This window comes from Bombina bombina, chromosome 5 (assembly GCF_027579735.1).
Source record: "Bombina bombina isolate aBomBom1 chromosome 5, aBomBom1.pri, whole genome shotgun sequence".
NCBI classification, from domain to species: domain Eukaryota; kingdom Metazoa; phylum Chordata; class Amphibia; order Anura; family Bombinatoridae; genus Bombina; species Bombina bombina.
This window is the reverse complement of record NC_069503.1, coordinates 1,056,932,064-1,056,946,922: the sequence shown is the minus strand read 5'-3', so window position 1 is coordinate 1,056,946,922 and position 14,859 is coordinate 1,056,932,064.

Here is a 14,859-nt window from a genome sequence, read left to right as displayed (position 1 = left end):
GGTCACATTTGAAATCTTTTTTCATATGAAGTGTTTTAAAGGCTTAACTAAGACTTTTAATTTCAAGAAAGCAAAATTCAACGATTTAAGGAAATCATTAAATAATATAAATTGGGACAATGTATTTTCTAATAAAAATACAGAGGATAAATGGATAATATTTAAAAATTTGTTAAATAAATATACATATCAATACATACCATATGGTTATAAAAATAAAAATAAAAAAACTAAGCCGTTATGGCTAAATAAAAATGTGTTAAGAGAAATTAGGAAAAAACGTAGGGCATTTAAATTATTAAAAGAAAATAGTACAGACTCAGCATACAATATTTATAAGGAATGTAACAAAGCATGCAAAAAAGCAATCAAATTAGCCAAAATTGAAAATGAAAAATTAATTGCCAAGGATTCTAAGTCTAACCCTAAAAGGTTCTTTAAGTACATAAATAGCAAAAAATCTAAGAAGGATAATATAGGTACATTAAAATGTGTGGAGGGTAGCATGATAAATAATGACAGGGAGAAGGCTGAGGTACTAAACCAGTTTTTTTCTTCAGTATACACAAGAGAGGAAACATTGAATGATACTTTGGAACAGAATAGAACATGCCAGTCCATACCACTAACTGGGTTTTGTTTAGAGGATATCAGGAAAAAACTAAAAAATATTAAGGTAAATAAAACTCCAGGCCCAGATGGAATACACCCAAGGGTGTTAAGTGAACTTAGCACTGTTATAGACAAACCTTTACTCTTAATTTTTCAAGACTCATTATCCTCAGGCATGGTACCCCAGGATTGGCGTAAAGCTGATGTGGTGCCACTCTTCAAAAAGGGAAGCAGGGATGATCCAGGAACCTATAGACCAGTTAGTCTGACATCAATAGTGGGGAAGATATTTGAAGGGATTATAAGGGATTATATTGATGAGCATATTTGTGTAAACAAGATTATGAGTTCTAATCAGCATGGCTTTAGGAGAAATAGATCATGTCAAACTAATCTAATTAGATTCTACGAGGAAGTAAGTAAAAATATAGATAAAGGGGAATCAGTTGATGTGATATACTTAGATTTTGCAAAGGCATTTGATACAGTGCCACATGAGAGATTAATGCACAAAATTAAGGGACTGGGAATAGCTGAAAATGTTAGCTCATGGATAAATAACTGGATAAAAGATAGGGAGCAACGAGTAGTAGTAAATGGATCATACTCAGATTGGACAAAGGTAATCAGTGGCGTCCCCCAGGGATCAGTACTGGGCCCTGTTCTTTTTAATATTTTTATAAATGACTTGGAGCAAGGATTAAATAGCGACATCTCTATTTTTGCAGATGATACTAAGTTAAGTAAGGTCATTAGGTCAGAGCAGGACGAACTCTCTTTACAAAGGGATTTGCTAAAATTAGAACTATGGGCAAGTGAATGGAAAATGAGATTTAATACGGAAAAATGTAAGGTTCTACATTTTGGAAGTAAAAATAAGCAGGCTACGTATTTTTTAAATGGGACAAGACTTAGCCAAACACAGGAGGAAAGGGATTTGGGAGTAGTAATAGATAACAAGCTAAAGATGAGTGCACAATGCAGGGCAGCGGCTTCAAAGGCTAATAAGATACTAGCATGTATTAAAAGAGGCATTGATTCAAGGGAGGAAAGCATAATTCTGTCATTATATAAAGCCCTGGTAAGACCTCACCTTGAGTTTGGAGTGCAGTTCTGGGGACCGATTGCTAAAAAAGATATTGCAGAACTAGAAAAAGTTCAGAGAAGGGCCACAAAGCTAATAAGGGGATTGGAGAAATTAACCTATGAGGAGAGGCTAGCCAAACTGGGTCTGTTCTCTTTAGAAAAAAGGCGCTTGAGAGGTGACATGATTACTTTATATAAATATATTCAAGGCCCATATACAGAGATGGCAGAAGCTCTTTTTATTCCAAGAAAATTGTTTCTGACAAGAGGTCATAATTTAAGGTTGGAGGAAAGGAGATTTAATCTCCTGCAACGGAAACGTTTTTTCACTGTAAGAGCAATAAAATTGTGGAACTCATTACCAAAGGAGGTAGTGAATGCCAATACCATAGATTCATTTAAAAATAGTCTGGATAAATTTCTGTATATAAACAAAATTCATGGATATGATTGCTAGTATTAAATGGGTCACATTTTAATGGGGTTATTTAAGCTTAACTGGAGCTTTTTGTAAGTATTTTAGATTTGTATAGGTTGAACTCGATGGACTTCAGTCTTTTTTAAACCTTATCTACTATGTATATATGTTGCATTAGGTGCACATTTTTTTAACCTTTACACTTTACACAAAGTCTTCCCTTGAGCTAACCTGATGAGCACGTTAGGGCAGGCACATTATTGATTATTGCGTCCCATCTTAACAATAGTGCTCCTCTTGTAATCTTGCCCTAAATTGGCTTTACTTAAATTTACTCCAGATTAAATAGAGAGTTTTGATATCACATAAGCAATTGATTGAGAAATAATGAACATATGTTTTATAGAGATAGATTTAATGATGATATAGGAGGAGATCTGCACATATTGTTAGAATGCCTCCTGTACATAATGTTATTAAAATATGATAATATTATGATTTGGAGGAGACTCCACACATTGTGTCACATTGCCAAATAATTGCTTGAAAGCTATCCCTCAGACCAACTTGGCTTTGTGTAAAACATGTTTCTAGTATCTACATTCAAAGTCAGAGCATTAGCACTGGTAAGTATTGGATGAAAACCTTTGTACAACTGTTTATCTCTGAAATATTGAGAAAGATTTATTAAGCTATGAGTCACAGTTGCTTTACTTCACATAATTGTTTTTGCAGCTTTTGATCTTAAAAGTCTTTATTAGTATTTTTGCAGCCTTACTGTGTAAAACTCTCAGTTGAAACAACACTTTAGAATCTGCCATACATTACAAAATACTTCAAGAAGCATCAATTAAAATAACAACTCTATTTTATCAATGTTTTATGCATGAAGAAAAAAATGGTTTATTATCTTCGATTCAAGAAGTTGTGTCAGTTTTAATCTACTTTTTAGCACCCTTAAAGTTATTTCAGCTGTTGAATCTGTTATTTGAGTAAATGAAATGTAATAGATCAATAATGTTAACGACAAGAACAAAACTTCAGTAACAGAATTTTTTTTTCTTTCATTTTCTTATATTTTATGTTTTTGTATTTTCAGAGATATCCCATCAGTTTCCAAATAAAAGCAATTACGTTTTTTCCCATAAAAAAAACGTTCAAAGAAAATATTGGTCCTTTATCTTTCGTATAGCACTCATAAATTAAAAGAAGTATTTTGGCGATATCAGCACATCAAGAAATGGTGACTTTGAGAGAATACATTATAACACATCTTACATGATACATGTTGCATTGTACTTTTTTGCATATAAAGGCCCAGATTACAAGTGCAACTCTTCCGCTCAAGCGTTAATTGTGCTAGAAGTAAGCTTTTTGTGAGAATTAGGTTGTGCTTGTATTATGAGTTGAAAGTAAACTGTTTTTCAATCCCGGGCTAACACGACGAGCGCAAAAAGTTGAACTTAGAATATCAGGTGTAGGATGAGTTTCTGGTGGGTGGAGCTAGATGATACATGCCGTGTTCAACGTGTTTGCAAGTGCTTGGGATAATCTTTTCCCAGGTCTGCTGTTGGAGCGGCAACGCTCTCTTAGACATCGGCCACGCTGTCCTGTGGTCGGACCGGGAAGCCGTCAATAGCCAAAGAAGGCTCTTTCGCTAGAGCTGCATTCAAAGTCTCTGTGGAGATAAGACCTTGCACATCAGATACTGATGACCTCGCAGAGCAGCTCGGCTGTATAGCAGTGTGGCGTGGCAGGAACTCTAACTGGACTCGGCTCATCTGAGGAGGCAGGGAAACGTTTACTTACTGGGCCTGCCGCAAAACGCCAGAAAGCACAGCACAGAAAAGCCAGCGCAACCCTCTGAGACCCTTATCCTTGGTAGATGCTCAACCGGAGAGAGATCTGTGGCTGGACGATCCAGGACTGAGGACGGCATTACCTGCTTGTATCTGTATTCCATCTGCTGGAGATAATTGCAACTAAAAACGCAAGTACTTTGTCTTCTTTCCAAGATCGTGTCTTGCTTGTCCTGATTGCAAGGAAAGTGTTAAAAAAGACTAAGGTCCTTAAATCATAACTGGTAATCATTTTACTATAGCGTGGAGTCACTTACAGCTATGCAATTAATGCCATTCTGCAATTAAAACCTATAAAAGTAGGCTTATCTAATATTCCAGTTCTGTGCAGAATTCATGTGAAGAGGAATGTATACCCAAGTTGGTTTTATACAAAAAAAGAGAAAAAAAAGAACTTGGCCTGTCGATTTCTTTAAGCCCAAGGTAGTTAACTAAGTAATATTCCTTACTACACATATTTTACAGAAATTCTATACGTTTCTAGAAGGTCTAAAGGGATCTGTCACTATTCTAGTGGGACACTAAAATTACAGAAGAGGACAGCTTCTAATACCATATATTTCTTCTCCAAATCCAGGCCTGCAACTATAGTTACAGAGGCTGCCTGGTGTATATGGGCCTTTGGCCGTTGTAATGTACAATCATTGATATATGTATTGGACTGTTTATTGTATTCTAGATATAAGATTTCTATTTTCTCAACTATATGTTGTTTATTGAGTGTAATTAAGCTGCAACTAAGTTTTGTGGTAAAAGATGTTTCCTAAGATTTACTTACCATCCAAAGATAAAAAGAATCGCATCTCAGATGCACATAGTGAAAACACAAATGAATCAATGGTTTCTAAAATAGAGTTGCAGCCTTTAGTTAACCAACTATCAGACATCTTCCTTCCTCAGTTTAAGCTACTAAAGTCACAAATGTCAAATTTAACTATAGAAATTACGCAATTTGCCAACAGATTAACAAAAGTGGAGAATAGGGTCTCTGAGATAGAAGACACACTTAACCAAATACATGTAGCCACTCTGCAGGATAAGAAGCTATTGGTATTAAATTCTAGAATTGATGACTTAGAAGATCGCTCCCGGCAAAATAATCTAAAAATTATTGGCCTCCCTGAAACTAGTGAATTCTCTGATACTTTACATTTTGCTGCTTATACACTGCCCCAAGCTTTGGGTGTTCATTAGCAAAAATTGCCAATAGCCATTGAGAGGGCACATAGGATATGCGCCACTAAAAGTAATGGAAAAAATATTCATAGACCAATAATGATCAGGTTTTTGAACTACAAGGATAAAATAAGCATTCTTAGGTTATATAGGAAAGTGGACAACTTCTCTATGGGAGAAGCAGGATATTTCTATTCCAGGATTATTCTAGTGATATTGCGTCCAAGAGCACCATTTTGTACAAAATTGATCAAAGCAGGTTTTAAAACTAAACTTTTGTATCCAGCAAAAATTGTAATTGAAGATAATGACAGTTCTGTCACTATAGGGAATATTGAGAAAGCCAGAGAGTATCTTAAAAAACAAAAATTAACGCTGACATGAATTATAACAGATGTGCAGCAGTGGATATTATATCAGATACAAATATTATTATCCATGTTCTCTATCAGAGGCATTAGTTGCAATGTTTTTATACTTTATTTATTTATTAATTTTATTTTTTTTTAATAATTATTTTATTTTTCTTCCCCTCTCTCCCTCACCAGAAATGAATCACTAGTATACAATTTTGCTATGAAGGATAATTTTAAATGTGTCTTTTAGAACGTGGGTAGCATCACTTCCCCAATCAAGAGGAAACTAATTTTAAGACAATTAGGTAAACACAATCCTGATATAGCTCTTATACAAGAAACTCATTTAAAAGCTGAAGAAGCTGTTAAACTTAAAAGTAAATGGGTCGGGGGGGGGAGACATGGCCTTCTTATTTAATTATTTAATAAAAATCTTTCATATGATATTATTAAAAAGGAAGTCAACCCTGATGAAAGATGGATAATTTTGGAATTACAGGTCAATGGGAAAAAAATGAAAAATGATTATATGTAACATATATGGCCCCAATAAGACAGACACAATTTTCTGGAACAAACTCATATCTATCCTATGTAAATATATATTTGACAGAACTTAATTCTAGCAGGTAATTTCAACTTAATCCCTCGCTAATTTTAGATAAATTTAGTTAAAAAAAAACACCTTTTTTTATAATCAAAAATCTAACGGCTAGATTACGAGTTTGGCGTTAGGCTTAAAAAACAGCATTGGCCGGTCCTAACCCTGCTTTCTAACGCCCGCTGGTATTACGAGTCTTGCAGGTACAGGTGTACGCTCACTTTTTTGGCCAAACTTGGAAATACCGCAAATCCACGTACGTAAATTGCATATAGCGCTGGTATTACGAGTCTGACAAAAAGTGAGCGGTACACCCTCTCCTGTCAAGACTGGTACCGCATTTAAAAGTTAGTAGTTAAGAGTTTTGCACTACTACCGTAGCATAAAACTTTTAACTAAAGTGCTAAAAAGTACACTAACACCCATAAACTACCTATTAACCCCTAAACCGAGGCCCTCCCACATCGCAAACACTAAAATAAAATTTTTAACCCCTAATCTGTCGAACCGGAAATCGCCGCCACTAGAATAAATATATTAACCCCTAAACCGCCGCACTCCCACATTGCAAACACTAGTTAAATATTATTAACCCCTAATCTGCTGTCCCTAACATCACCGACACCTACCTACATTTATTAACCCCTAATCTGCCGCCCACAACGTCACTGCCACTATATTAAAGTTATTAACCCCTAAATCTAAGTCTAACCCTAACCCTAACACCCCCTAACTTAAATATAATTTAAATGCATCTAAATAAAATGACTATTATTACCTAAATAATTCCTATTTAAAACTAAATACTTACCTATGAAATAAACCCTAAGCTAGCTACAATATAACTAATAGTTACATTGTAGCTATTTTAGGGTTTATTTTCATTTTACATGCAAGTTTGTATTTATTTTAACTAGGTAGAATAGTTATTAGTTATTAACTATTTAATAACTACCTAGTTAAAATAAAGACAAATTTACCTGTAAAATAAAACCTAACCTAAGTTAAAATTACACCTAACACTACACTATAATTAAATTAATTCCCTAAATGAAATACAATTAAATACAAATAAATAAAATTATCTAAGGTACAAAAAAAAAAAAAACCCCTCTAAATTACAGAAAATAATAAACAAATTACAAGATTTTTAAACTAATTACACCTAATCTAATCCCCCTAACAAAATAAAAAAGCTCCCCCAAAATAAAAAGCCCTACCCTACACTAAATTACAAATAGCCCTTAAAAGGGCCTATTGCGGGGCATTGCCCCAAAGTAATCAGCTCTTTTACCTGTAAAAAAAAGTACAAATCTCCCCCCCAACATTAAAACCCACCACCCACACAACCAGCCCTACTCTAAAACCCACCCAATACCCCCTTAAAAAAAACTAACACTAACCCCTTGAAGATCACCTTACCGGGAGAAGTCTTCACCCAACTGGGCCGACGTCCTCAACGAAGCCAGGAGAAGTCTTCATCCAAGCCGGGTGAAGTGGTCCTCCAGACGGGCAGAAGTCTTCATCCAGACAGCATCTTCTATCTTCATCCATTCGGCGCGGAGCTGGTCCATCTTCAAGACATCTGGAGCGGAGCATCCTCTTCCATCAAAGTCTTCTTACTAAATGACGGTTCCTTTAAGTGACATCATCCAAGATGGCGTTCCTTCATTTCCGATTGGCTGATAGAATTCTATCAGCCAATCGGAATTAAGGTAGAAAAAATCCTATTGGCTGATGCAATCAGCCAATAGGATTGTGCTGGCATTCTTTTGGCTGATTGGAAAAGCCAATAGAATGCCAGCTCAATCCTATTGGCTGATTGGATCAGCCAATAGGATTGTACTTCAATCCTATTGGCTGATTTCATCAGCCAATAGGATTTTTCTACCTTAATTCCGATTGGCTGATAGAATTCTATCAGCCAATCGGAATTGAAGGGACGCCATCTTGGATGGTTTTTTTTCAGTCGACTCTCTCCCATTGATTCCTATGGGGAAATCGCGCACGAGCACGTTCAGCCAGCTCACCTCTAACGTAAGCAGCGCTGGTATTGAGGTGAGATGTGGAGCAAAACTTTGCTCTATGGTCACTTTTTTGCAGTTAACGCCGGGTTTGTAAAAACCCGTAATACAAGTGCTGTCTGTAAGTGAGCGGTGAGCATAAACTGCTCGTTAGCACCGCATAGCCTCTAACGCAAAACTCGTAATCTAGGTGTAAGATATTTATACAATTATCTAAGAATTTAAAAGTACACAATATATGGCATACTTAATTTCCAGACACCAAAACCTATACCTGTGACTCCAAATCTCATTGCTCACTCTCCAAGATAGACATATTTTTAATATCAAGTTCAATGATAATATAGTTATCTCAGATCACGCTATCATTTCCTTAGACATAACACTTAAACCGTGCCAAATAGATACCACTTATAACTTTTACTTCCCCAAATTTTTAGTTAAAGGGATACTAAACCCAAATTGTTTTCTTTAATGATTCAGATAGAGCATGCAATTTCAAGCAACTATCTAATTTACTCCTATTATTAATTTTTCTTCATTCTCTTGCTATCTTTATTTAAAAAGCAGGAATGTAAAGCTTAAGAGCCGGCCCATATTTGGTTCAGAACCTGGGTTATTATTGCTTATTGGTTTGCTAAATGTAGCCAACAATAAGCAAGTGCTATTTAGTGTTCTGAACCTAAAATGGGCTGACTCCTAAACTTTACATTCCTGCTTTTTAAATAAAGACAGCAAGAGAATGAAGAAAAATTGATAGTAGGAGTAAATTTAAGGGTCAGTAAAGTAAAAAAAATATTTCATGATTTAAATAGGGCATGTAATTTTAAACAACTTTCCAATTTACTTTTATTACCAATTTTGCTTTGTTCTCTTGGTATTCTTAGTTGAAAGCTAAATCTAGGAGGTTCATGTGCTAATTTCTTAGACCTTAAAGACTGCCTCTAATCTGAAAGCATTTTGACAGTTTTTCACCACTAGAGGGCGTTAGTTCATGTGTTTCATATAGATAACATTGAGCTCAGGCACATGAAGCTACTAGGAGTCAGCACTAATTGGCTAAAATTGCAAGTCTGTCAAAAGAACTGAAATAAGGGGGCAGTTTGCAGAGGCTTAGCTACAAGGTAATCACAGAGGTAAAAAGTATATTATTATAACTGTCTTAGTTATGCAAAATTAGGGAATGGGTAATAAAGGGATTATCTACCTTCTTAAACAACAACAATTCTTAAAATTGCATGCTCTATCTGAATGGTTAAAGAAAAAATTTGGGATTAGTATCCCTTTAATAATGTTAAATTCTGTAATTGGCTGCTGCCGAAATGGAGAGACTATAAACTGTTTAATAGATCCTATATTAAAAAAACTGAACTATTCTGGGAAGCTGCTAAAGCGTATCTGAGAGGTGAGATTAAAGCATATTAGATTAAAAAAAAAAGTCACTGAAAGCGCGCGAGTTACAGTTATCAAATCAGGTCAATAATGCGTACCGGATATACATTAATAACCCAACTAAAGTACTATGGGATAAGTATAAATTAGCTAGGCTGGAAAGGGATCTTTTTATAAAACAAAAAACTTCTTGGGAAGAGCTAAAGATAAATGCTATATATAAAGGCCATTTTGGTAAATCAGCCCAATGCCTGTCTAGACTGGATAAAGCTAGAAAAAAGAATAATATAACAGAAGCTATTTCAGGTGGTAATAATAGATTTACAGAACTTACAAAAATTAAAAATACCTTTGTTGACTATTTTCAAAATATATATGCCGCTAAAAAAATCAATCTAAACAATAAAAAAAATTGGAGTAAAATTAATATCTCCAAAATTTCAGATAATCATTTAGATTCCTTAAATAATCCCATTAGTAAGGACAACGTCCTGGAAGCAATAGAGCAGGCAAAGTTAAACAAAGCCCCTGGACCGGACCAAATCCCCTCGGAATTTTATTAGATAAGAAAAATAGATATTGTGGATATACTGACTAAACTTTTTAATGACTATTTAATTAAAAAGCAAGCAATTTCTAAATACTTCTCTGCGTCTGTCATCACATTCATACTTAAAAAGGGTAGGAAACCATTAGAGCTGGGGTCCTATAGACCCATTTTATTACAAAATCTAGATTATAAATTGCTCACCACTATTATAGCTAACAGATTCAAACCTTGTCTAGCTGTAATTATACATGAAGATCAGTCTGGATTTATGACCCCTATCAAAAATATGCGTAGAGTTACTATTCTGTTAGACCACTTCTGGAATAAGTTTCACAAAACCATATCTAAGGCAAAACATGACTTTGCACTACTAACAATCGATGCCGAGAAAGAGTTTGACTCGGTAGTCTGGGACCATCTCTACACTTCTGTAGTCAATTTTTGTTTCTCGGACCACTTCATATCATTTGTTAAATCACTATATAGTCATCCTATCTTATCCATTATAGCAAATGGTAGTTGAACGTCTATTTCCCCCCTAAACAGGGGGACCAGACAGGGATGCCCACCCTCCTGCTTTTGTTTAACGTTGCAATAGAACCTTTGGCTATATTACTCAGAAAAGAACTACAAGGAATAGTTTTAGGAGATCAAAAGGTAGTATTATCTCTATATGCTGATGATTTACTCTTATTTCTTAAAAATACTAATGAGAGTATACCCATATTCTTTAATATGTTTTACTTGTTTAGCTCTTTTTCAAGATATAAAATTAATTTGAATAAGTGTGATGTTCTGTGGATCTATAACAATAAAAATATCTATAAACACAACCCATTAAAAGAGGTAATATATATTAAATATCTAGGAATATATTTACATAAAGACCCAAGCTTTTGGACTCATCGAAACTACTTTATTTTTTACTGACGCAATCACCAATCTTCAAAGGTGGGGCACCTTCCCTATTTCTCTCTCAGCTAAAATAATGATAATAAAAATGATACTGTTCCCACAATTAGAGTATATTATGCAAAATGCACCCCTTTTATCATGAATAAAGATATAAAGGCCCTTAACAAAGAATGTGCTTAATTTTTCTGGAATAGTAAAATACATGTTCTCTCCATATTTAAAGTAATACAAACTCCAGAATATGGTGGCCTATCTCTTCCTGATATTACATGGTACAATATTGCAATATTAGCATGCTTCGCAATTGACCGGTTAACCAAAGGAAACTAACTGATGGTTCACTTGAGGAGGGGCTAGTCTCTCCATTTCTGCTTAAAGCCTTATTACATTGCCCACCCGCATGTCTACCAATAAATATTCAAAACATATCTTTATTGCGTTATGTTAGTCATTGCATGACAAAAATTTAGCCTAGTGCTAGACTTTAATTTCCAGATATCCGCTTTCCTCCCTATTACAGGTAATCCGAATATTTTACCTGGTTTACAGTCAGAGATATTTAAAATATGGGAACAAAAAGGATTGGTATATGTATCTTAGACCTTAGATAGATATTTCAAGATAAGATACTTTGATAATATCTCTGAAGAATTTGATTTACCAAATAAACATTTCTATGCCTACCTCCAACGTAGGCATTTCATTGGAGGACTCACAGTGATAAATCGGGAGAGCAAAATTAATTATTATATTGCACTATATAGAGTGGGAAATCATAACATAACATTGCTTTATAAAATTCTGTTGGCCAAACAAGGACAATTAAGTTTAAACTTTATGCTATCTAAATGGAAGAAAAGTTATAGTGATATTATTTCAGACATAATTAAAGCAAACTTTAAATGGGTTAAAGAAGCACCCATCTCCTCTGCATGGAAAGAGTCACATACAAATCTACTTGCATACATTACACCAATGAGATTAGTCAAATGGGATACCCGCACAACCAATAAATTGTCCTAAATGTAATAAACCTTCAGCAGATATTCTTCACTGCTTTTGGTTTTGCCCAAATATTAACCAATTCTGGAGTAAAGTTGAATATTGGCTTAACAGGATTTTAGAAAATAGAATAACTTTTAAGTCTAGACTTATTTTTTTTCTATAAACAGAAAATGTTAGTGGGGCGTAGTTTAATTCTGAAAAATTGAAAAAGCAAAACCATCCCTACATTATCCGCTTTTATACAGGCCTTATACACCTAAATTATCTTTGAACAATTCAATGCCTCCCCCTGGCATAATAAACAGGTGCAATATTTTTTGGATAAATGGTTAAAAATTATTTTGCTGCCGATACAATTTACACTTACGTGGCAATTTCATAAGATGGACCTTTTTGCAAGTCTGATCTTGAGAAATAGTTTTCCATCAGAATGGTGCTAGACTCTGGTTGTAGGTTTTCTGGTGAGTGAGAGAGGTGGCAACCAATTTAAGCAATGCATAAATAATTTTTTCTCATGGGTCATAAATTTTGAACTTTATATAGATGTGATATCAATAGAAAGCATATATAATTGTAATTTTTAAAAAAATATTTACACTATGTTATATTTTGGATTGTAATATTTTGTCCCAGACGGAGCACTGTATCACATTTTGTATGAATATATCCATCGTTGTTTAAAAATGATTTAGAAAAGAATATCACGTGTACGTTCATGTATTCCCCTATAGAAATCAATGGAGAAAAAAAGAGGAAAAAAACACCCTACTCTTGCGCAAACCTGATTGCATATTCTCAAATATGAGTATTTCACATTCCAATATACTTCTGTTCTATTTATTCATAAATAAATATTTTGAAATATTTGATGCTTTTTTTGTACAATATATCTATACCTATATGTATATATATATATATATATATATATATATATATATATACTGTATATATATATATATATATATATATATATATATATAATGTATATATATATATATATATATATATAATGTATATATATATATATATATATATATATATATATATATATATATATATATATATATATATATATATATATATATATATATATATATACACACAACAACATTTAAAAATAGGGGGAGGCAAAAGTGAGTTTAAAATCCTCCACTACACACAAAATATAGAGAAAATAACTCATTGTGTAGTTCATTAACAAATCTAGACAGGCCAAAAGGCTTGTTTTCCCCACAGAAAACCTCTGAATTACATTGTTTCCAATGCAGCAAAGGATTCTGGGTAAGATATGCAAATGAGGTTCACAATGACACTCTTTTTTACTTCAAGGCATCTACTTATCAAGCCGTCAACCGCAAATACGCTGGAATTCCGCAGCGTATTTGTGGCGAGCCTGATTACCCTTAGTTATCAAAGCCAACAGTCCGGCAAAAGTAGAATTTTGTGACGTAACATACGATCCGCCGGTCGAAGTCCGACAGAGATCGATGCTTGCGTCACTACAGATGTTCTGAATGCAAATTCGGCACTATCTGACTACTTTTGCTAGTTAACAAATTTCTACCAGGTACGCTCACCACTATTCCGGCCCAGTGTACCTGGTTTTCAATGCGCCGCCCTGGAGGCGGCAGATGCCATAGGAATCAATGGAGTCTGAAAGCAGCGAAAGCTCATGTTCACTGCTGCCCGATATCCCATTGATTCTTATGGGAGAATAAAGTTATGTTTACACCTAACACCCTAACATGTACCCCAAGTCTAAACACCCCTAATCTGCTGCCCCCTACACCGCCACCACCTATATTATATTTATTAACCCCTAAACTGCTGCTCCCGGAGCCCACTGCCACCTACATTATACTTATTAACCCCTAATCTACCACCCCTACACCGCCGCCACCTACATTATACTTATTAACCCCTAATCTTCCCAATGTCGCTGCCACTATATTAAATTTATTAAGCCCTAAACCTAAGTCTAACCCTAACCCTAACACCCCCTAACTTAAATCTTATTTAAATAAATATAAATAAAATTACTATCAGCAACTAAATTATTCCTATTTAAAACTAAATACTTACCTATAAAATAAACCCTAAGATAGCTACAATATAACTAATAGTTACAATAATTTAGTTACTGATAGTAATTTTATTTATATTTATTTAAATTATATTTAAGTTAGGGGTTGTTAGGGTTAGGGTTAGACTTAGGTTTAGGGGTTAATACATTTAATATAGTGGCGGCGAAATTGGGGATGGCAGATTAGGGGTTAATAAGTGTTATGTAGGTGGTGGCGGTGTAGGGGGGCAGATTATGGGGTTAATAACATAATGTAGGTGGTGGCGGTGTAGGGGGCAGCAGATTAGGGGTTAATAAGTATAATGTAGATGGTGGTGGGCTCCGGGAGCGGCGGTTTAGGGGTTATACACTTTATTTAGTTGCGGCAGGGTCAGTGAGCGGCGGTTTAGGGGCTAATACATTTATTAGAGTTGCGGTGGGCTCCGGGAGTGGTGGTATAGGGGTAAAACAGTTTAGTATAGTGTGGGTGTTTAGTGACAGTATACCAATAAAGCTGTGAAAAAGCCGAAGAGCAGCGAGATCGATGACTGTTAGTTAACAACAGTCCGCTGCTCATCGCCCCGTACTTGGTGCGCAGCTTTTTGACAGCTTTTTTGGCAACTTTGGAGAATGTATTCAGGTCCGCGGTAGCGGTGTTAGGCGATCTTAGGCGAGCGTATTGGTGCCGTCAAATGCAAGGAAGTTGACGGCTTGATAAGTAGATACCCAAGTCTACTTTTACGCAGACTCCCTTTACGCCAAGCCATCACTGTTCACACAGCTTATAAGCTTAGCTAGAGTTA